Raw genomic sequence first — 24,874 nt, 5'->3', positions numbered from 1 at the left:
TAAGGAGGGGAGGAATTTGAATCTGAATGGTCTTGATTTTGTAATAAATCAGCCACAGAATAAACATGTCTCTTCTCTCATACCCCCACATATGGAAGGATGATTAGAACCAGGACATCAAAGATTGTAGAGGTAAACAAATCTATTTATGACACTTCTCTCTTTTTTCGAAATTTATGAGCGTGTTTAAAACACTAACTTTGTAATCTCTTTTAACGCACATAAATCAAGTATATGTTTTAATAGTAACAATATGGATGTATTCTAGCCTTACCCTTCATAAATATATTTTGGGCTGTTTCTTAAATAGCTGTGACTTAATGAAAGGTATGTATAGCATTGTATGTGTCTCCTAGAAAGGATGTTGTATTTCTAAGGTTATTGCATTCCTATTTCTATTCTGGGAGGTCTCCTTGACCACACCCTCTCTTCTGACTGTTACATCAATAAATATGGTAATGTTACAAAATATTATTTAAGGGAGCTAGCAGTTCTACCCTTTCTGTGCCTCTCAGTCTTCCAGCTTGAGTCAAGACGCAAGATAACTTTGGCACATCGTATGCAGCTTCATTGGCTAGGGCTTGAAAAATGGTTTTGCAGCTAACTCAGATGTGTCACTGCTATTATTTTCATACGTGGTTTATCACAGCATCAAATATGCCAAGAAAGCTATAAAAAGCAAAGCTTTTTTTCTTAAAAGGGTGCAAAATTTAAAGCCTAGATCTAGAATTAAGTAGTTGAGCTTGTAGGTTAATATAAGTGAGATTTCACCGGAGGTTTGAATTTTGGGCTCAGTCTATAATGTGATATGTCTGTCGATGGTATGGTGAGCTGCTCTTGTAAGTCTCTAGTTCAGACTAAATTCGTGGGAGTGGGTGATCTAATAACATTCGGAATATGTTGCTGGGTGAGATAGGTGAGCTGAGAGAAAATGTGTATTGTGTTCTAATTAATGTAGACTAGCATCTCAGAAGATTGACTTGTTTCTCATTAAAAGTCTGTACTCTGTTGAAGATGGAAAACTTCCTAACTTTGGTTTAAACCAGGACCAAAATCATAAGGGTCGGAGTGTATTGTCTGCAAATTTTAAAGCAAAGTCAGTTTTAGCTCATGTATAATTGAAATCTTTCAAGCATCTAACCTACTTGTTTCTATTGGATTGAAGTTCTGATTCAATTGGACTTAGTATGGAACTGTATGCATACCTTGATTCTTGTACATTAGCATGCCTTTCCCCAGCCCCCATGCTATTAACTAACTGTTGAGCATCACTGCAAATAGATATTATGGTGTGACAATTTTTGTACTGTATTTGGGTAAATGTTGTAGAAAACATAATGCTGTAACTCTGTTTAGTCAGACTCTGTACAGATGTAAGGTTAGTCATGGATCAGACTTCGTTTTCATCTCTCCTTCTGCTTCATTGCCCACATATGGGGTTTCGAGCATGAATTATTAATAATTGAATCATTTTAAATGCTGGAGATGCACCAATTGTTGTCAGATTTAAAATTTGTTCCTTTTAATTGCATAGTTACCATTTAATGCACAACATGGATCCAAGGAGTTCTAATTGTTAAAGAACATTTTTCACCTCTCCTGATTGGTATGATTCAGGGTATAGAAAAATCAGTAGATTCAGGGTATAGAAAAAGCCTATTGTCAAACCCACTGAATTTTCTTGTCAGTGCTAAATTAATACAATATGAATGTAAGATATGACCATGAATAAACATTTTAAAGAATGTATTTTTTTAATCTGTGCATTTCTGTACTGTTAATAATGTTAGGGGGCTAAAACTTCCAGTTGTTTTACCTGGTAACTGTAGATAGTACAGGAAAGGTAATAAAACAAAAAAGTGAGGATTAATTACTTCATATGGATGAAAACCTGAAGTCACCCTGGAGATGCTATTGCATCTGTTATTGCTTTGCTTTCAGTTGTTGGTGCTGATGGTAATGTTCCATCAAGGGCCCTGGAAAAATTTACATCCTTAAGTACTTGGGGATAGGCTTAACAAAATGGATTTTGGAATATGTTAATCATAGTTATTTTCATATTGTTGTACCCACTGGGCCCACTTGCCACCTAGATCCTGGATCAAGGAGGTGCAATTTGGAGAATGTTCCTCAGAGATTTGTACAAAACTTAGTACAAAATTGAACGAGAACTTCAAATAATCTGTAGACAAAGGTAGTTCCAAAGTGAAGTTCAGATTTAAGCAGAACCGTGTACCTACTGTGTTTCTCTTTCTAAGAATTACAGAAGTAGAGAAGGCTTCTTCTGTGTTTTTTTCCTCTACAACATTTGGACACCAACTGTTACTTTTGTGATCAGTCTATGCTTGCTTCTATAGAGCAGCCTGAAGGGAGATGAAAAAGTGTGAGCATGGAAGAATTTCTTAAAAGCAAAATCTAGGTCTGTAATGAGGAATGATAGATATAGCTGGAGGTTTCCCACTGTGGGTAAATAGGAAACATTGCCTGTGCGCCTGCCTCTGTCCCTCAACCAGTTTCTCTCGGAGGCTACAAATAAATAAATGGAGGACAACTAGAACCTGGGATATATGACAGGTTGCATTTATAAGGGACAGCTTTCCATTGAGAAGTAGGCATTTGAAAAAGTGATGCATTTGGCTGCAATGCATTAGAAAATGCATTTCTAAACATCACATCTTTTTAAAGTCATATATATATACTCACACACATATATATATGTATATATACACATATATACATCACACATATATATATCAGCAGGTTCCTCCTGAAAAAAAAATAATATATATATATATATATTTAGCTTTAGGCAAGTGTTTCTATTCAGGTAACAGAATGGAAATATTGCAGAAATTCCTGTGCTATTCCAGAGATGAAATAATATGTCCTAATAGGAAACATGTCTTGCTTGATCCCAGTAGTGTGAGTTCAGTCCTTAGAGTCAGGAATTATGTCAAAACCACCACAATCTTCCATATGGGTCAGGCTTTCTAGAACCACCACTAGTCTCTGTTATCTTACTGAGTTATTGTCTCTGATAGCTCCTAGAGGTCCACTTGAAGGAGATACATTCCGAATAGTGTGCAAGTGTTCACCACTCAAGGCAAAAAATAAATAAGTAGATCCCAATCTTGATATCATATTCCTATAAAATTCCGCTAGCTTGAAAACCATCAACAACTGCTGGTAGAACTTCATACTACTCGATAAAACTAGTTTTGAAGCACTGATGTGAAATCGGTTCTTAGAGTTCAAACTAAAGTAACAGAAGTGCTGCACAGAGATGTGGCCTCTTTACACTTATGTCATTATAAATGTGACTTCAGACCTAGCAGACGGCTCATGATGGTGGTGAGGTTAAATGATTGGAGTGGCTTATCTGCAGTTGGATGCAGTACTCTTTTAATCTGGCATGTAATAACACTACAAATATTTTAGGAAGAGTTAAAATCAAACTACTTAGGTCCTATGTGGTAGAGAGATGGTGGTAACGGAGGACATGACTGTTTGTTTTAAGAGGAAATTCTCTGTTTCCGAAAAAGAAAGGCAGACCACTGATTTTTGTCTTAAACTTGTGCCTACAGAGAGATCCAAACAAAGTCTAGTTTGGAACAAAAATTATTGCTGAGGTGAGAAATCTACGTGTTTACACGGGAGCACTTAGGACAATGTCCCTTGGTATGAATAGCCCTTCTCTAGTGCACTGTGGTACCCACAGAATTGCATTGGTTTTTGCTCTCAAAATTAAGCTGATGGTATTTTGTAGATTCTTTTCTCTTCCTCCTCTTTTTCTATTTTTTTCTAATGATTTGTTGAAACCGGAGGAGTAATTTTAGCTTTACATAGTATGAATTCCAAAACTGTTCCACTGGGACTTCTCATGGGTATAAGATAATAATTAAACTATTTCAATACTGCAAATGATCTAATTTTTCTTTCACCTTGCCCCAGTATCATATTAACTACTCATCATTTACATAGCTAAAATAAGTTTCTGAATACCGAATAAGTCAGTGTAGTATGAAATTTGACTTGCGTTTTCTTCTGGAGTTGGTTCTTGAAAGCTCTATAGAATCACAAGACGGTTTGGGTTGGAAGGAACCTTAAATATCATCTAATCTCAACCCACCTGCAATGGGCAGGAACATCAGATCAAGTTGCCCAAAGCCCCATCCAATCTGATCTTGGACACTTCCAGGGATGGGGCATCCACAGCTTCTCTGGGCAACCTGTGCCAGGGCCTCACCACCCTCATAATCATCTATTACTTTTTTTTTTTTATAGTAGCATTTAAATATCAAAGTAATAACATCTAAACTCACTTAATGTAAGGTAAGAATCTAGTCTTATTGGTTCAGCTGTTGGCTTAGCACCACTGAAGTTAAGAAAATACTCTCGAGTTATAGTATGTGCTTGGGATTAGGCCACGTGCAGGACTGCCTGAGTTGGGAAGGATTTGCAGGCCTGGCTGTATAGTCTGTCGAGTCTTCCTGTTGTAACCAATCTGGAATTTTAGTAAGGGAAGAAATTTTCACAACTTTTGAGGCTTAACTGATTTAAGCTTTCAGATTGAAACCTGATAAACTTTGCAACCTGTTGCAGCTTTAAGATTTTATTGCTTCTTGCTGCTTTCGTTCACCATATGGTCTGCTATTCACAAACTCTGCCCTAATGAGAATTACCCTTGCAGGTAATTTTCTAATGATTGTCTTGGGATAAACAAATTTTTCATACTTGTTTTGCTAATGTATTCAAGTAGGTTCACAGGGGAAAAGATTAATCATCTAAAAAGCAAGCCGGTGTCTTTCATTATGCTAAAGGATCCAAATATGATCAGAGCAAAGCCACTCGTTGCTATGACAGCAGATACCTTTTTCTCCCTTTGTGAGGTAAATGGCAGCTCCCAAGCTGATTGGCTAAAATGAGCTTATCCTGGTGACCAACCATAGGGAGTTAATTTCATCAGAAAGAGAAAATGGTGGGAAATCCTGCCGCGATCTTACAAAGGAATTTTCATTAGAAACCAACAGAGTCAGGGGTTCTCTTTCATTATAATTAATATGTTCCATCTAATAAAATAATTTAGGTGAGGCAGACAATAGAATTAGCCTATCTATTATTTTGTATATCCACGTAAGCTTTAATCTGTTTTCTACTAAGACCTACGCTCAAAGTAAAGCAACCCTTATTTTTCCCCATAATACCTCTATTACTGAAGACTGTCATCATGTACCTGTTTATATAATTGTAGATAAGCTAATTGCAGGCAATACAAAAGTGCTGGCATTCTTACAGGTATTTGCTGGAAACAGTCATGCTCTATGGAAGTAATGGATGCAATAAACTTTACATAAAAGCATTTCCCTTTGGTTTATGGTGGTAATTCACATTGTATTTCTCACTTTCTTAATGAAGGAGACTTTTAATTGGATCAGATTCAAGGATAGAGGTTCTGTGCCAGTTCACAGGTGAAAGGAAGGGATCGTAAAGAGGCACTATGGTTTACAGTTCAGTAACATGGGAAAGACCTACACCAGCCTGCATGAATTCTCACTTCTTGTAAGCTTTTAGGTGTCGCCATCTCATCCCCTCTTTCAGGCAGGACTCTCCTTGAAGAGGTCAGACTGACTGTGCAGGTTGCAGAGCATAATACAGTATATACAATATTGTGTATAAAGACAATACAGTCCTCTCCGATTGTCACTGCATACCTGTGGGATGAAAAAAATAATCTGGAATTGAGTTATGAAATAAAATCGGTGTTCTTGGTGCTTTAAAATGCAAAGGTCAGTCAGTACACTATTGGTCCCTATAAATCAGCTTTACTTACCCATATACATAAAGGGGAAAATACTTGGATATATCTAACATAGGGAGAAAACTAAGACAGTGGAAAGCTTAATTAGTTGCCTAAAACCACAGTGATTTAGTTACATGCATGAGATTACAACTCAGGAGTTTCTGGCCCTTTGCCCATGCTCTCTAGTATCATGGAGCTCTTATTTTGTGTTATTCTACTAGGACACTTACTTCCAAGACCTGATTTTCTGCACTTTGTGTGTGTACACGTGCACAAACACGGCAAAACTTTCATGTGCTTTCTCTTTAGCTCTGCTAATTACATATGCAAATCCACAGCTGACAGACTATTTTCCTTTGTCATATGCTGTTGTGGTAACTTCACGTGCAGATTGGCCTTGCAACTATAACCTACCTTTTTGCATCTGCACACTTCTGGGAATCCTGTTCTTGGCTTTTCTTCTCAGGTTGGTGTGGTGGACATGGTTCACCCAATTTGTAAGCAGTAATGTGCCGTCCAAGGAAAGACCTGCTCTTCTAGCAGTCTGGACACTGTCCTGTATGGTACTGAGTATGTTTAGCTGTTACAGAACAAGCTTCAGACTCAGCATTCAGTGTCTTCCCTTGAGATATCAAATCTTGATTGGAAGTTCATTGCATGACTTCATGTGAGTCATGTAAGCAACTGCTTGGGTGTCCTGGCATGGCAACAATTAGTAGCCAGAAAAGGGAATCATAAAGGCACATTCAATCTCACCTAGATTAAGCCTTCATCCTCTAGGATGAACATATTTGTTTGTAGTCTTAATATCGGTCTATCTTGAATCAAAGGTGAAACTACATGGCTACGTAAAGATACCAAAGATATCTCTCCAGGTGCTAATGCAGCTCTATGTTTCTAGGGACCATTTTTGAAGTTAATGTGAGAACATAAACATGTATTTTTTTTATGCCTGTGCTCTAGGTCTCTAGGACTCGAATTTTGCAGGGAGTCTTCTAACCCGAAAGCTAGTCCCTTGCAAGTATTTTTGTGAATCAAGCCCTGACTCTACACAGACTTCAATGCAGATAGTCTTGCAAAGAGGGCTGTTGCATTGAAGCCAACTACTTCTTTAAAACTGATGTGTTCTAGTTTCCTTCTGTAAAAAGTGGCGTTCTCAGGTATGATAAATCTTTCCAGAAATGGCAAGTTTAACCATTGCCCTTAATGTTACTAGTAATAGAGAGTTGGTCTTGTGATTGCACTCCAAACAACAGTGAATACTCAGGAATTCCAGCCCTTTCCCGAAGAGGTCCCAGCAGGTTGTTGCTTTGGGAAGGGTCAGTGTGCAGAGCAGGAGAAAGCCTGAAACAGCTCCCAGGTAAATGAGGCATGTTCTGGTGGGGAAGCCAAGCTAAGTTTCTACCCCCTTATGCTGCTCTCTAACACTGCAAACAAGGTCACAACTGTGGCACGGAGGCAAGAATGAGAATGGGTAGGGAAACAGAAAGCAGAGTTCTTTCTTGTTTAAGCTTCTTGTGGGAGCTGGGGTTGTGTATATTAGCCCCCATAGCTTTTGCCTATGTACTTCTGTCTTCTCTGATGGGCTGTGGCCGCAAATTTATGTGCTTCTTCTCTCCATACCAGCAGGAAGCTGAATCAGAGTCACCTGCTCAGAAAATTTTTGAGCTTAGGTATCTGCTCAGCTATAAAGTAAAAACTGATTTCTCATAAATATAGTGAATGGAACTGAAAAACTGGTTGTCTCTATGGCAGTTCATGCAAAAGTTCTGTTGTAAATGGCCTCAGAATTTTACAGTCCTGAGAGACTGAGCTTTTGCTTCATCCATGAGTTAAGTACTTGACTAGAATGCGGATCAGAAACTTGGATTAAAATTTCTACAAAGGTAATGAGTATTTTGTATATTTGGTTTAGGGTCTACTACTTTGATCCAATGCAGGTAGAAAAGACAAAAAAAAAAAAGCCTTGTAAAAATTCTCATACAATTGAATTATAGCTTCTGAAGGTTTTGTGTGTATTAAAAATAAAAAGACACCTCAAAACCAATTTTTTTAAACTGTACATTTCCAAGACAATGCTGAATTTTGTTTCGTCTGACAGGATATAGGATGAAGTTTTGAGCAAAGAATAAAAGTAAGCAAGTTTTTAAATTTAAGTGAAAATTTTCACGGGCCTGCTCTCTAATTTTCAGCTGAAATCTCTCGAAATCTCTCCTTAAAGAGCAGATGAACCGAATTAACTAACAATGGTAGAGGAGTTATTTCAGGATGTGCATTTTTCTCCCTGGGAAGTTAAAACCATAGTTTCTGAGATAAGCAGCAACTGGTACCATGGTCATTGATTACAGAATTTTATATGCTTGAAATCTTCATAAAGGTGATCTATGCAAATTCTAGGTGGAGAAGATATTTAAAAATACACGTATAAATGAGCTGGCTTTGAATGTTTTCTCATAAAATGCATTAATGTGATGTGAAGGCAGCAATGGAGCTGATATTGTTCTGCTGTCTGTAATGGTCCTATTAAACTACTGCATGATTAAATTGATAGGACTTGGCTTAAAAATTCCAGCACCAGTCTCAACGCTGTGCTTTTCAGTGCTTTCAAATTAGGTCAGAACATGGAGATAAAACATACTATTGTGGAAACAGAATCCATTTACAGCCTGTGCTGTCAAAACCTGAGTGATGACTCCCCTCCTAAAGATGGTGTTGATGATGTATTTTATGACACCAAACAACTTCTATTTTTGACTCTCTAATTCTATTGTTGCATTTCTGTTCAGTGCCCTTTGATTTGTATTCAGTCTCACTGTACTTCAGGAGCTGTAATTCTGTCATTTACAAGATAGACTTGGAGCTTTCTTGCAACTGTTCTGACGTACTCATAACAGGTACAGGTTTTTTGACGGTGCAGTACCTGTTTTTATCAGCATGTGGGCTGCTGCTGGCGATTTACAATCTAAAGTTAATAAAATTTGTCTGCTCCTTGTACTGTGTTTATTTAAGCAGCTACTCTGAGCCTTTTCATGAGTTGTTCCAAATAAGATCAAAGGGTTGAGAAAAATGTTTGTCAATCTGAGAAGTTACAGTGGTGGTGTTCTTGTAAACTCTGTATCCTAAAAAATCATTGCTAGTAAAGTGCTCTGCACACATGATTAACAACTTAATGGTAGATGACAAGATAGAATACTTTTTGGTAAAGTTTCACTTTAAACACAAAGAGTAATCTGTTTCAAGCTTAGAGAGGTGGGGGGTGTTGGTGGGGGAAGACAGTGTCAGGCTAGATTTCCCCTGTAGATACCTCTAGAGCTGCTGTTGAGCACAACAGCTGGTAAGTAGCAAGCAACTGGAGAAAGATCCGCTTTCAATCCAGTACAATGTTTTCTTGTGCCCATTTTACTGTAAGTCTCAGTGGCAAGGGGACAAAAGCTGTTGACTGATCTATGCAATTACCTGCTCTAATATTGCTTTCAACTGTCTGCCCAGAGTGACAAGAGTGGATGAGGTTTAGTTAAAGTCTGGGAAAAATGCCCTTTTAATAAATAAATAAATAAATGCCCCTCTCTGTTATCAAGCTGCTCTTTTAGGCCTTTGTTTTGGAAGAGTGAAGGTGACGTGCTTGAAAGTTAGTGAGCCTGAACTCAAACAGCAGCAATGCAATCAAATTCTTTTTTTTAACTGAAATACCCTTAAGACTCTGTGCAGTTTGCACTGGGACAAGAAGTCTAAAAGTCTCTTTTTTGCTTTCTGGTTTGCATCTATGGAGTGGTATCTCCTTTTACACTGTGAGTAGAGGCAAACATTTAAAACTCATTGCCCAAAGTGATCTTCATTTAGAGACTTTGTCCTTGATGACAAAAATGTCATTTTAATAAAAAATAAAGCTAATTCAAGCTGCTATTAATTTCTAACATAGATGATAGAAAAGTAAAATTGTGTTTAATGAACTGTAGATGGAAGCCTTTTCCTTTTAACTGATGAGATGGTATAAGGAGGTGCTGCGCATACCTTTATACTCTGAATCAGTGCAGTGGAGTCAAAGCCTAATACCGAAGCCCTTTCTATGATGCAGGTGGCTGTAACAACTGGTATCTTGGTCCCTGTTTCCGTAGAGTTCTTGTGCAAGTGAATCAAGAGGAGACAAATGAACAGGAGTGTATGCTGTATGCAAGGGCTGGATGTGTGCTACGGTTCTGCAGTCATGGCAATGAATGCACTGTTGACTGACAAACAGGCAGCATTTCACTAAGTACAGATGTTCAGATATCGCATGAGATGTTGCAAAGCCATTTGTGGTATGTGGTAGAGGAAATATGGTAGCTTGGGCTGCAGAGAGCTGTAATCCAACATCTTAACCAAAATCATGAGAGAAGGTGTTTGTATTAGGCAGCTTTCTGTTCCGTTCATACCTCTAGCCAGGAACAGGCTGGATAGGGAGACAGCCTCGCTCTTTCCCTTTTATGAATCCAGGGATTTCAAGGAAAAAAACAAATCCACATCTGAATAGCTGCAGAATTGAGCTGTATGGGGCTCCTATTTTTTTTGCTGAATGTGAAGATGCAGCATTTGGAAGGAAGCAGATTTCACTCCGTCTTCCTGCAGAGCATTGATTACCTGCTTGCAAAATTTCATACCTAATGGTACTGCAAATTCTGCTTATTTTATTAACAGTTATTTTTATCATCTGCACTGAGGTCATCAGGTATCTTAACACTCAATTGTCTCCTAAAATGCCTGAGAGGAAAGGCCAGTGAGAAGTTAATTTAGATTTCTTTGTATGGCATTTCTGACTATAGCAGCAGAGGAGGAGTTTGGAGTGAGACCATCAAATCAGTTCATGTGTACTGTTAAATATCCTCACTGTTCAGTCCATAGCAGCATCTGTTGAATAATGCCCATATATTCTGTGATGAACCTATTCACTCATTAATATTTAAGCTCCTGCTCAGTACATTCCAAACACTGCTGACCCTCTTACTGTCACTTTGATCTGTCGGCTTGTATATGCATTATTTGTCTATTGACAAGAAAAAATGTGGTCCAATAGATTTAATGGTAGTGGCTGTCAAGAGAGGTAAACTCCACTCCTGGTCCCTACACCTTCCACTCCGTGTCCCTGTCCCCTGATTTCTGCTGTGACTGTGGTCAGGTCTTTTTTTCTTTTCCCACTTAAATGTCCCTGATTAAAATACAGGGAATATTTTATTTAAAATGATCCCTGTTTCTGTGAAAAACTGAGATCTGGAAGAGGAAAAAAAAAAAAAAAAGAAATCCTCAGAGTGGAAATTGCTAAATACAAGCTAAAATTTATTACGGTGTATTGGTACATCACTGAATTGGCAGTGACTATCTGAGCACTGTCTGGAAAGGCCTTGACTAAGAATTTTGCTGTGCTTCCACTCCTGACCACGGGCAGGAGATATACTGTATTTGTACTGCTTAGTGTTGCATAGTTCAGAAGTAGGGTTTGCAGAAAACATTGTATTATTTTTGTGTTCTTTGTTGAACAGAAAGCCATGCCTAATGTCCATCTCTTCTTCAAAATTTCAGAATTGCAATTTATTAATTGCCGTTGCTTTGGCACCTTTCTAATTCTGTCAGGTGCATTGTTGACTATTGCGGTAACTGCGTGCCTCAAGGACGTAGCTTGCCAAGCTCAATCTGCACTTCAGTTCTTGTACTGGCTGAAATGACTACAGAACACTGATATTATAACTCTGGAATGTAAGGCACTTGTGCAGAGCACTGAGAATAAAGAAAAACCTACCTGTGATGACTTCATTTTATTTTCTCTCTCCAATCTATTTGTTCTATAAAACCGCAATAACAGAAGTAAAAACCAGTGCTACTCTTTCCTACTTTTTGGGGGGTGTTTGTGTGAAATTAAAACTAATTTCAAACTTGACAAAAAAGAAAAAAAAAGCCTTAAAATCTTTCTGCTTAAAAAGAGGAAAGGAAACAGTAGTTTTGTATTTGTTTTTCTTCTGTATTTCTTTAACAGAGTTTCAGCAGAATTAACCCATGTGGAAATAAAATAAGGAAAAGTTATTACAAGAAACTGAAATGTCCCCTGCCCTCATTATTTTGGTTTCAACTTTATCATTTACCAAATTCAGGGTAATTTTGGAATTTATATGCCACAGACACTTATATTTTGCCTTTTGCATGGACAAAAAGTGTTTGTTTCCTTTATGCCCTCATTGTGAGGCTCGAGTATCGTTTCAGCACTGCACCAGGTCATCCAGTTTGTTGCCATCTCTGGCAATATTTTGATATCCTATTCATAAGCCTGATTCTACATCTCAGTCACTGTGGATTTTGTCTTCTGTTCTTCCTATTGGAAGATTATCCCCAAACTTCTCTGCTCTAGTACTGAAAACCTTTCAAAGCCCAACTGCTCTTTGTTCACCTCATGTTACACCACAGCTTTGCTCTGATTCCAGTTCTGGGCTGTTTACTTGCAGGGCTGGAAAGGAGTTACTGATCATCTATGGGGCTTCTATATGGACTGGGGCAAATCTATTCTGTGTTTGTGAATTATGGGGTTGGAAAATGTATGATTCCAAAGACAAATCTTTGTTTTCCTTTTCTGCTCAATCTTATTTCAGTTATGATTGGTTTGGAAACATTTTCTCTTAAAAAAAAAAAAAAAAAAAAAAAGAAAAAGCGTCTGAATCACCAGTCTGAATAGTGTATTCGACGAGGGAAATTCCTAGGGTGTGGTGAATTTTTACAAGACAGACTTTTAATGGTAGAGAGGCATTCCTTTGAAGTGTTGGATGAGGAGTGGAGGAGCCAGGAATCTCAGAAAGCCCAACTCAACCAATGCATTCAGTTTAGTTTAAAAGGTTTGTTATTTGCAGAGTGCTAATGAATTTTCATAAAAGAAAGTTATCAGAAGGTGGCTAGAGTTACCGTTCTCTGCTCTGTGCTAAGAAATAAATAATAAAAAAAGCCAATTTACATTAGTGTGGTCTAAAAACCAACACACAGGTGGGCTCTGCTAATGCTTCAGTACTTTCTCATATCTGATCCTTTCTGAGAAAAGGAATCTCTGCTGTCACTGCTTAAGCACCTCCTGTTGCATAGATGTGGTGTAATTAAGCCTCTTAATCTTTTTCTTCTCTGTTCTTTTTTTTTTTTTTTATAAATATCTGGTTGTTATTGTAAATTTCTATTAAAATTGGTCAAAGGATTCCTATAAAACATATTCACCTCAGTTTCAGAGACGTGATGGTGAACAGCTGCAATAAACGTGAGGATATAGACTTTAGAAAAATACAAACTCAAATCATTTCCTTCTTATCAGCTTAAAAGAAGGTTAGCTTCTCTGATTTCAGTTTTTACAACTTAGGCCATCCTTGACTGAAAGTGATGTTCACCTTGTTTATAATACATTTGGGTCACTTCAAAGAGTGGGAATCATGAAAGGAGACTCATGATATTTTGTGTTCTGCTGATTTGGAAAACCAAGAAGTACCAAAAGATCAGACAAAAATACTTTCAAAATTTAGCAGCACTAAATGACCTAAAATGCAATCTGGCACTGCTTACAGCTATTTGGTTACCCAGAAAATCCACTCGGAAAAATCCAAGATGAAAATCTACGTAAAATTCCTGAGTTTACAGAGATATTATATGAAGCTGTGTGATCCCATGCAGCTGAGGCTTCTGCAGAAGTTTTTTGTGAAAATGTCTTATATGTGGTTGTTGTGAATGCTGTGCGCCTGGACTCGATGACTTTGCCTCTCCATTTGGTCCAGTTGTTCACCTAACAACATCTTAGGTCAGTTTTCCACATATATGAATGGGCTTAATATATGTAAGGCAGAAGAGCATGGAAAACTGTTGCTTTTGGTCTTTGTTTTCCATTAAAATATTATGCTCCCCAGTTAAAAGTCAGTGTTTACCAATAGAGGTGCTGCACCGAGTAGAAAAGACCTTTCAAAGGCACAAACAGCTGATCTAATTGATCTAATCTTTTCAGTGCCTCTAAGCCTTTATGAAGTTCAGTACTCATTTCTCCAGTCTGCAATCTAGTCATAACTGGTAATTCCTATTCTATGTTAATTGTTGGTAAGTGAATGCTAGCTCTGTAGGGGTGAGTTGCTTTAAGATTTAAAAAAAAAAAAAAAAAAAGAGTTCTTGGTGTATTTTTATTTATTTATTTTTTTTCTCTAAGGACCTGTCAGGCCTGTTTGACCTTGGTGTATCAGCTCCATTCATTATTCTTCTGCAAGGTGCTGGTTCATTTCCTACGTCACGGGAATAAGTGGAAAGGGACTAGACAGTAGAGGGCTACTGCTTGCTTCCTGTTAGCTGAAGTCAGGTGTCAAGGCTCTCTGTTCTCTGGTTTGATTGATAAGCTTGAAGGAGTCCATGGCAGGTATGCAGGTCAGGGGGATAACAGCTGGAAAATATGCACCCAGCAGAGAGACCACACAGAGACCAAATTCTTTCTCACTTATCACTGAACAATTTCAGGATAACTTGGTGGTTAACATAACCCAATATGACTTTTGACTCAATGTGTAATCTGTGGATATAGCCATATAATTATGTTCTGCATTACTTGACTGATAAAATACTCTGTAGCAAAGTGGGTGGATGCTAATTGTTTCTTTAATTTTAGCTGCAAAGCAATATCCAAGATTCACCAACAACTGTCAATATGCTATTAGGTATTCAGAGATTTTAAGTGTAATTGTATACTAGTTACATTCAAAGGGTGTGATGACTCCTGCTCCTGACTGGACATAGAAAAATCAAAAAGCACAGGAAAAGATGGGTGGAACCTTCTCCTACCCTTCCCAGAGGTAGGAAAGGGGCAACAGGCCTGTGCTGGGACAGAAGCACTGCCAGTCTGGCATCACTGGTAACGCTATGTTCCTGTTAGGCAGGGAAGGAGCCCTTCCCATGTTAGTTTTGGTTTTACAATATGATCTGTTCAAAGCAGCCACAGTGTTTGAATGTTTTTGACCTCAGTTATTACTGCTGTACCTCACATGGATACCCTACCCAAGCTGGGAGGTTTTGGGTGGGCACTGGATCCTTGTAGACCTGGCGTGTTGCCTCTTCATTCTTGCTCTCTGCGGCCTCACCTCTGCACATCACCTTTGTCTCTCTGGTAGATAACATGAAGGCTCTTCTATTGAGGGTCTTGGGTGCTCCGGCAAACTTGATATTGCTACAAGGGTAAATGCTGCGCCTGGCACAACGTAAGGCTGCTTAGTCACTAAGTACAGGGCCCTGTAAAGGAGTGTGTCTGTGATCTACCCCATAGCAGCTCAAGCTTGCTGTTCCTCATGACCTGCCCACTTACAAAGCAGGAAGATGTCACCATCTTTTCCCTGTATCAGCATTAGGTGCCTAATCTGTCTGCAATAGTTAGAAACAAGGAGCTGCATTAGAGAAGAATTGACCTCAGGGCTTGGTGCTGTCTGAAGAGGCCCAGGCCCACTCTGTAAGATCTGCCTTTAAGTCTCAGTTGAAAATTTAGGACTAAAACTGGTCTGAGGTCACTTTGATAAACACTTTTGGATGGCCCAGAATTAAATAACATTGGCTGAGGTCTGGCCTCTGTCTGTTTACAGAGCATCCATGCAAAAAACAGCAACATAATTTAAAATATTAATAATGAGTTCAGATCCCCTTCCTACAGCAAATCTGAAATTTTAAAATAGGGAAAAAGAAGGGATTAATAGTTGCTTTTGACAAAGACATTCTGCTGCCTACATTCTATACAGTTTCGTTCGTTCTTCTCAAATAATGCATCGGTGGTGGACCCTGTGCAGTGACACTTGTGTAAGAGTTGTGAATACCCTCTCAGGAACACTGCTGTTAGGCGCGTATATAACTACAGGGAACAATAGTCATGCACAATTTGGGTTTTGTGTGCTCTTTTGTTAACAGCAATCACTGAAGCATAAATATATCCTACTGATCATATTTAGTTACAGATATTTTAGAGTGCTCTCCATGTTCAGTTATAGGCAGTTGTCTAGCAGAGGCATAATCCAAATGTAGTGCAATGATGGTGTTTTATGTTCTCATTTCACAGATATATTTGAAACAAAGGGAAATCAATAGGCTTAATTTTTCCAGAGTGCATTTATAAAAAAAAAATTGGTGGAGTATTTTACCAGTCTTTCCATGCATTTTGGTGATGGAGATTTGGTGACAAATTAAATTTTAGGTCCTCCAAGTGGCAGCTATTGTGAGCTCTGACCTCTTGTTTTGGAATTATTAGATTGATTTCTCCTGATGTGACCCACTTCACTAGGTATAAAACAGGAAAAAACTTCACTGGGAGTTTTACAGGAGCACAGGTTTCATCATCAGGTGTTTGTAATGTACCCACAGGTAGCAAGTAATACTCCTCCTCTTCAAAACATCAACCCAGTCTGTTAATTGTGTAATTCCACCTCTTCCCTTCCTCCCTCTGCACTCTCCTTCCTTCTGCAGCCCCAGTGCAGGTGTCTGGTCTGACCTGTCAGGTGGGTCTCTGTTTGCCTGTCAGTTTGGGAGCTGATGGCCTTACCGAAGTACGGCTGATTGCACAAAGTGGAACAGGGTTAGTCTGAATTGCAGGTGTGAGCGATCGGCAGAGATCTCTGCTAATCCTGGGGATAGTGGAGCACCCTGGGCTGGAGCAGATGCAGCCAGAGAGGGCTAAAGGAGGTGCAAAAGGGGAAAAAGAAAAAGTTAAATGCTGTGGTTTCCTTCTCCCAGGTGGCTTGAGTTATCTGGCGCTTGTAAAGGGAGTTGCTCTTGTTTTTCTGCACACCATGAGGATGGAGTTTTGGAACGTGGCTGAGACTTTATTTATATATATGTCTTTATGTAATATCTTTATAACAAATCATTTGGAAAATGCCTTTCCAAGTTGGTGGAAAATCCTGACCACTTAAGTTTTGGGGTAAAGTAAAAATAAAACTTAGTTTTGTTTTGTCTTACTCAGCATCCGTGGAAACCAGGTAGCTGAAAGTGTGGTTGAGTTTTGGGCTTTATCATACATAGTGCTCAGGAGCTCTGCTGGGTGCTAAATGGATTTGACTGAATTGGGAGTGAAGGGGAATTGATTCATTGCCTGCCTTGGGCATCTAAAGCAATGTGCAGGCTGTATGCAGTGCAGAAATTCAGAGGACAGTTGTGTTATATAGGTGGGAGCGTTAAGGTAGGCAGGGGATGTGATACAGGTTTGATAAACTGTAAGAGGGAGAAAAGAGGTGTTGCTGAAGAGGAAAAAGTGGGGTAACTGGAGCTGGGGGAGAGGGCGGTAGAAAAATGCAGAGGTGGTGTATCTTGTGAACTGGATGCCTTTGATCTGCTATGAGTAAACACTGCTTTGCTTTATGAGTTTTTAAGTTCTACTCAGGCTTTATCTTCAGGGTTCTCCTAAAATCTTGTAAGTTACAAGTTCATATTTCTTATTTGTATATTAAACTCTCTGTATCACAGGATTTCAGATGCTGAGGTTCTGAAGAAATACTAATAAATCTAGACACTAATATAATAACATTTGATATATACATAAACTTTATTTATGGACCTTTAATGTTAGCAACAAGTAACTATAACATTTTGCTATAGTCACAGGAGTTGACTTTTCATATAGCAGGGACAAATTTAGCCTAGAAATGATATATTGCAACTTAAGGTCCCAATTCTGTCATTCAGGGAAAGGACTGCAGGATATAGCCCTTTATTTGCAAACAGGGAAGGGCGCTTACACTAAGCAAAGCATGCCTTAAAAAACTAACAAGAAATTGGAGAGGTACAGAGAAAACTTGAGTATTCCTCAGCAAGGCAAGTTAATCCAATTTCTCGGCACCAATTTTTCTACACTTAAGAGGAGGTTGTATTTTGCATTCCTAATCATCAGGTGTGAGCTATTTTAATGCAACAGTCACCTGTGTTTGCTTTGTATTTATCTCTAAACATATATTTCGCATAAGTAGGGTGATACAATATAAACAGTGGTATGACTTCTGTTCCTCCCCTCCTTCTCCACACACACACAGTCGAACTGATTCTATAGTTTGCACTCTCTGAGACTCTAGAGAGACCCCACTTCAACTTGTATTCTCATCCTTGCTAGCATGGTATAATGTCATTTTGTCACACTTAGTTTGCTTGTAGTATAACCTCTCCTTTGCATTGTGAAACACTTCAAAAACACAGGAGATGCATACATAGGTTCCTACCTCTCAGTGTAAATTGAGAGGACAAAAACAGACAGAATAAAATAAAGGCCTGTAACATGCGAGTAAAGTGACCAGAACAATGCCTGGATTGTAGCTTATTGTTTGGTTTCCAAGTTAAAATCCCTAAGAAAATCCCTCCTGTCAATTAAACTGGAAGGGGTGTGGGGGGGAGCTCTCTTGCTTTCCTTCTGTCGGAACTTCCTCCCTCCTGTCTAGAAGCACAGCACACTTAGCTGCTGTTGGAGTTGACAGAAACTCCTGTATTGACCCCAGGAGGCCTGGGGTGGACCTGTCAGTGCTGGTTTCTAGAGGGCTCTGCAGAAGCAGGTTTCTGGGAGAGATGAAGTGCTTGAGGATAGTGCCAGCCAAAGAGCGGCATTAATGCTCAAGTATCTTTAAAAGAGATTTTTTTCCCTCTTCCCCTTTATCTAATTCCTCAAAGTGAAATGGATGCAGGTGTGTGGAATGAATTCATCCAGGATTTAGAAACACCGTTTTGTATGCGTACCCACCCACATAATTGCTTTCCTTTCACAAACTGCACTCCCATGCACACCTGTGGGATGTTGGCAGGACCTCTTGGATATTAGATCTACTGAACATATGACCCATGCAGCTCTCAGTATGGTTAAGTTACAGAATTGCCCATGGGTAGCCTTGGTGGGCAATGAATTGTGTTCATGGTTCATCTTCTGTATCTTTTTGTTGTGTTACAGCAGTATGATAGGAATCATCACTAGTGTGTCCTTTGTGGTTTACAATTTTGTATCTCTGTTTATTTGTACATTAAGCTTCCTCACTAAACAGTTTGATGGATTTCATTATTTCTACAGGGAGGCATAGGATGTTATTAATTCTTGCTATGACTAAGTGTACCTATACATAAAGTAGGGACAGTGTTTACCTACTCAACTAATTTTCCTGTGAAGATCAAGTACTGCTGTGAGGCTCTTGGGTAGGGCCACTGGGGTCATCATGGAGACTTGTCTTTGTGGAACAGGTGGAGGCTGGGCAGGATAGCACAACGCATCTAAGGCCATGCTCTGTGGCCTGGTTTTATACCCTGGAGCCAAGCTTTAAATAAAGAGAGGCATCTCATGTTTTCAGCATTCTAGACAGTATTCCCTCATCTTCATGCTTTTGACTGCTTTTCAGATGCTCCCAAGTAGTTGTATCTCTTCCTCCCAAGTAGCATATTATTAGGTTGTACTGCAGTCCTTAACTGATTACAATTTACAGCAATCTACAGTGTTTTTGTGGTGTCTCATCTCCTCTATTTCTGTTTAGGGACAGAAATTCTGGTAAACTTGGATCATGCTAGAAATGTCAAATACAACTTGGAAAGACATTGCAAACAAATTGACTTAAGGGTCAGATGGCAACTTTAGTCAGGAGGTACTTGGTCTCTGCATAATCGGATAAAGATACTACAGATGTGACATGCAGGAATCCTGTCTCTAAAGACGTGCAGCTACTGAAAGATGCAGCCAAGTGGTGCAGGGGATTTTCAGAACTGCTGCATGTAGCTTCGCATCTTTGTGCGTGTTCATGAAATGTGTTCTCCTAGAATGGTACTGTGCATATCAAATGTCCTAGATAATCAGACATCCGGGAAGAACAGTACAGTATCTTACATACTCTTCCTGTTTCAGTCTATTTTGCTTTTGTCTAAACGTTTTTATTGTAAATTAATGTACAGTTATTTAGTTTGCAACATTAATTATTGAAAAGAGTCATCCCTGCTTCTCTAACAAGTGAGCTAAGTACTGAAGTAGGCTTTTTACTAGAGGACTTACTCTTCCATGCTGTTTTGGAAAAAATGGTGAATAGGAATAAGTTGCTCAAAATGAAAGAATGATGAAGTGTGAGTGAGGGATTCTCTCCCTAATCCTGCACTTTTACACATTGATCAACAATTTAGGACAGAAGGGAAAACAAGAATGCTGTATACAGCTGAATTTACAGATGAGTGCAATTACTCAGGGTGGAAGTTATGCCAGCTGCAGGGGATGACAATATTGACATGGAGCTGTTTTTGGTGCAGCCTTTTTCTTCATCACCTCCAGCTGACAGCTCCTTTTTCTGCATGTTACCTCATAAAGATAACAACGTGTTGCTCACCTGATGCCTTGACACCTGTTTCTGATTCTTGGGGGAAGAAGTCTAGTCTAGAAAAATGGTAGTTGGAGCTTTTAGAGGCACCTACTTTGTAGGACCTAGGGACCTGGGTTGTGTTATTTGGTTATGAGAATTGCAGCTCTATTGTCACTGCAGTCCTGTGGGGGAGAGGCTGTGCTGTTCCTGACTTACAGGAAGAAGGTCGCTTACTGATTTACTAGCACCATTTCTTAAGGTACTTAGGATTTCCTTGGAAGTCCTTCATCCAAATTCTGATAACTTCTAACCTTGTTTAGATTTCATGGGTACTGGTGGAACCACAGCCCCACATATGTTATTGGCTGCAAGGTATCAAAATACTTTACAATTCTGTTGCATAAAAATAATTTTCTTGTTTATACGATGATGTTTTTTTTCCAGTTACAGGTTACTTAGCTTCACTTTTACTGTCCCCATAAATTTCCTTCAGGGAGGGAAAAAGTCTTAAATATGTGTCTATTTCAGAGATTTGGGAACATTGGAAAGATCAGTCAAAACAGGTACCTAATTTCCCACTACTTGCAATTCACAATCAGTGAAACACTTTCACACCAATCTGCAAGGCTGGAAAGTGTTACTAACCCCACTGCATGGGGTTCCGGAGACCTGGGCTACAATGCTAACTCTTTTTCTTCTGGCTTTCGTTCAGTTTGGGAGCATAGATTTTGATTCTATTTCCCTGAGCGAATGACCGTATGTTTAAAAAAATAAAATTATAGACTTCCCCTGGGAACATAGGGAAGGAAATAAAACAATTTGCTTGCAAATGGGAGGTAATTGGTATGTTAATTAAAGTTGACTTTATGTCTCTTAATGTTAACCTCCTGATTTTCTCCAGTGTTTCAGGTAGGGGAAAAGAATTTATTCTTTAGTATTCTCAAGAATGAGATTGGATAATAGACACAAATGAAGTCCAAACCTAGCACAAAAAACATGAGAAGATATGTCTCCTGGCTGCTTTCCTAATACAGCATAAGGAGGACGAGATAGTTATCTGAGCAGTCACTCCACAGCTCAGACTTCAAATTATAGTAATTATGACAATTTGTGCCAATAGCCATGAGGTGGGTTTTTTTGATGTGGTTAAAAATAACATCTGTAAAAATCCAATAAAAAAAATTACATTTTGCTAATTTTCTGATAAGATAATGTTTAACTGTACTCTGTGCCTTCTACTGCCAGTTTTCAATTAGAGTATTTCCTTCTGGGCTTTTACCATCTCGTCTCATGGATCCAATTCCATCCTGAGCAGTTCATTTGTTTTAACTTTCTTAATTAATTGTTTTGTGTAGGTTTTGCCTTTCAAACTGATATCAATCTTCTAGACTTATTAACGTGCTGATTGCCAACGCGTGATACAAAGCACGACTCAGTTAAATTGTTCTTTCTGTCATATTAAACAGAGTTCCCATATTAGTCTGCTAAACAAAATAATTGTAGATAATTTAGAGGGTAACAAATGACAAGAGTCCTGTACCTGGGAGAGTAGAAAAAAGTTCTGTTTGCAGCTTCTCTGTGTTGGCTTGAGGCACAATTTTGAGCCCACATACAGAGGCAGAGTAAAACAAAATAATTAGCTCCTAAGAAATTGTAGGAGAGTCAGTGGGGAAAAAATGCTTTTGCCAAACAGTAAAGGCTCTCACCTTATCTGAGGAATATGGGTTGCAAGGAGAATTGGGTACCTGACTAGTCGATAGCCTCCCTTCTGTGTCTTCAGTAAATTTCCTCTTTTGTGTGGATTAATTCAATTTTATGTTCCTCAGTTAAACAAGACAGATGCAATTGAGGGGCAGCATAGCATTCGCACAGTCCTTACGTATGTCTGTTCCATATAGCTTGACTGAAAGGGATCATGATTGTAAATTCTTATGTGGTTTAATTGGTGTATGACAAGGAACAGACATCCCTGGGGATGAGGGTTATCTTTGAAGTAGTCACATAGATAACCTGGAACAAGTTCAGTGTGTGGCAATGCAGAAGAACTGTTTCTCAGAAAAGGCATCAGTCCTTAGGCTCTCTAAATGCACTTGAGATGATGATCAGAGCCCACATAGCTGGGAACTTGTTGTTCACACAATAGTATCACTACTGTGCATAACCAAGCTGAGCTCTCATTATGCTCTGTATCGTGCAAATGATTTCTGAAATTGCTCAATGATTGCATAGCTGCTCCAAGAGATTTTACCTCTGGCATTGGTGGGAGCAGACAGGTGATTGAGCCCTGTTGACAATCTCCCTTTCATAAGCATCACAGTGAAGGACAGCATAAAGAATGAAAGTCATGCAGCTTCAGGTATGTTGCATTAAGTCTTTAAAAGACAGGTAAGGGCTAGGGGGACTCTTCTGGCAATCAGTCTTCAAGATGTGCTTTAGATAGGGGACTCAGAAGTGCGTACTTAAAAATGTATTGAGCAAATTTGTCTCAGTTCACAGAGGAAATAAGGTACCCAAATTATAAATTCAACACACTTGGCAAAGCAGAGACTTATCTGGGATTTGAAGACACATTTTGATCAAAGTTTGAGGTACTGGTCTCGATGTATGATAAAAGTTGGGTGCTGTGAAATTGTAAATTCCGAAAACAAGGAAGAACTTTTGCTGAGCTTTGCTTGGTACAGTGCTAAAAAGTTATCTGCTCTGCATTGTACTCCTCTTCTGTACTCACTGACTCCCAGCGCTTCTAGCGTGCGTTCCTGATTTCACATCCAGACTCTGCAGAACTTTGCACCTGGTTTTCTGCCTTTTTATCACCAGACCAGGGAAACTCAATATGCTTCTCTATTTATAGCCTCCCTTTCCCACATTTTTGCTGTTTTTCTCTAGACTGTTGTGGTATATGCTTATGCACATGTTTTTGAACCAGGACACTGTTATGCTGGTATTTCTTTAAGAGAATGTGCTAAACCTTTTAACTTGCAAATCTAGTATGTGTATTGCAAGATATTGGGACATGCCTGATATGTATTTTCCTGGAGTTTTTAGCTGCTAAAGCTGATGGAACACATGCCAGCCACTTCAGTGCAGAAGTTGTATTGAGCACCATTGTACCTGGTGGCTGACTGTGGAGGTGGTCGCTCTCTTATTTGATGCAAATCTGTCTTACTCTCCAGTGCCCCTTAGCCATCAAGGCCTTGGTGCATGTGGCTGCTGAAGGGAGCTTGCGAGATGGCATGTGGTACCAATGTGACTACAGACTGATTCAGAGCAGCTGCAAAACCTGCACCAGCTGTGACTCAGGTAGTGAAGCCTTTCCTGCCTTACAAGGTAGATCCTTCCCCTTCCCTGCAGAGAGGACTTCCTCGGTGCTTTGTGCCATGCAGAAGCTGTAGAGTGGCCCCACGCAAAACTGTATAGAAAAATTTCCTCTTTTCTACTTGCAACTGAAGTCCCTGTGTAGTTTCCCTAGCACTGTAGGCATCAGCATGCCCTGTTTGAGAGGGGTCAGGTTTGCAAAGTAGCAAGAAGCACCTTGCACCTGAATCTATCTTATGCACAGGCAAGGGTTGGCTATTGTCAGCCTAGAACTTCTCTGAGCTTTCTGGCTTTTTATACACAAGCCCATGTGTGCTGACACAGATTTCTCAGCACTGGTACTAAGTTGCTCACAGAATAAAAATAATAGAAATATGCAAAGCATTTTGCTTGATTTAAATTTTGCAGAAAACTGAAGCAGAATGAACTTTGGCTTCTGTTCAGCTGCAATCTAGACATGAATTAACAGGCGCTTCAAACTTAAATTAGACGAGTCAACCATTGAATGTAGTTCAGCAGCACACCAAAATAAATCCAGATGACATTTATGACATATTTCATTGTTTCCATAATCTAAGTAACACAAAAGGCATAAGTCACAGCACAATACTTTATTGCGTTTCTTTTTGAAACACTGGCCATGAATAAATTTACAGTGGAAATTGGAAGTTTTGTTACCATCAAAGTGGGAAATATATGATGATGATGCTGTGACTGCAGTGGAATACAGCTGCCCATACTAAATTAGAGCTCACAGTCCAATTCCACTCCAGGCTAATGTTCCTTAGTACACAAATTTGGGTTATTTAAAACAAATGTCAACACCAAATGTTTTTGGCTTCCTTGTGTACCACTTCTATCATGGAGTCATCAGAGAGCATAAAAAAAATAAAAACTTTATTGAAGTATTTCAAACAATTTTTAAAATTTGATTTGTGGTCTAAGAAAATGTAAGTGCTGGTGATGGCCTCCTTTATTTGAGTATGCCTTCTGTGTCAAGTATATTTAAAACCTCAGGCGTGTTTCATAAATATTTACCTTATACATATACATTTATATATATGTGGTGAAGATCATAAGAATGAGGGAATTGTGACATTTCCCAGCGCAGCCATCCAGCTGAAAGACACATTTGACCCATTTACTAATTAGACTGCACATTTTTCTCTGCCCTTCCAACTAAAAATACATAACATTAATTCAGGTAGCACTCATGGTAGATCTAGCGAAGTGTCTGTGGCATTCTGTCATTGGGCAAACTGCTTTCTAATGCTTCTGTCTTCTTTTCAGTTTAATGCAGATTGAGAATTGAGATGCTAAGTGGATAGGATACTTAGTGGTGAACAGGACTGGGTCTTGAGAAGCCCTTCCAGGTAGACAGGCTCCATTCCTCATGGGAAGGACTCACACTTTTAATAGTCTCAGGTTAATAAGAACGCTAGATATGCAGTATCGC

This window comes from Cygnus atratus, chromosome 9, assembly GCF_013377495.2.
Source record: "Cygnus atratus isolate AKBS03 ecotype Queensland, Australia chromosome 9, CAtr_DNAZoo_HiC_assembly, whole genome shotgun sequence".
NCBI classification, from domain to species: Eukaryota; Metazoa; Chordata; class Aves; order Anseriformes; family Anatidae; genus Cygnus; species Cygnus atratus.
The sequence above is the reverse complement of the archived record's forward strand: the minus strand, read 5'-3'. Positions refer to the sequence as shown.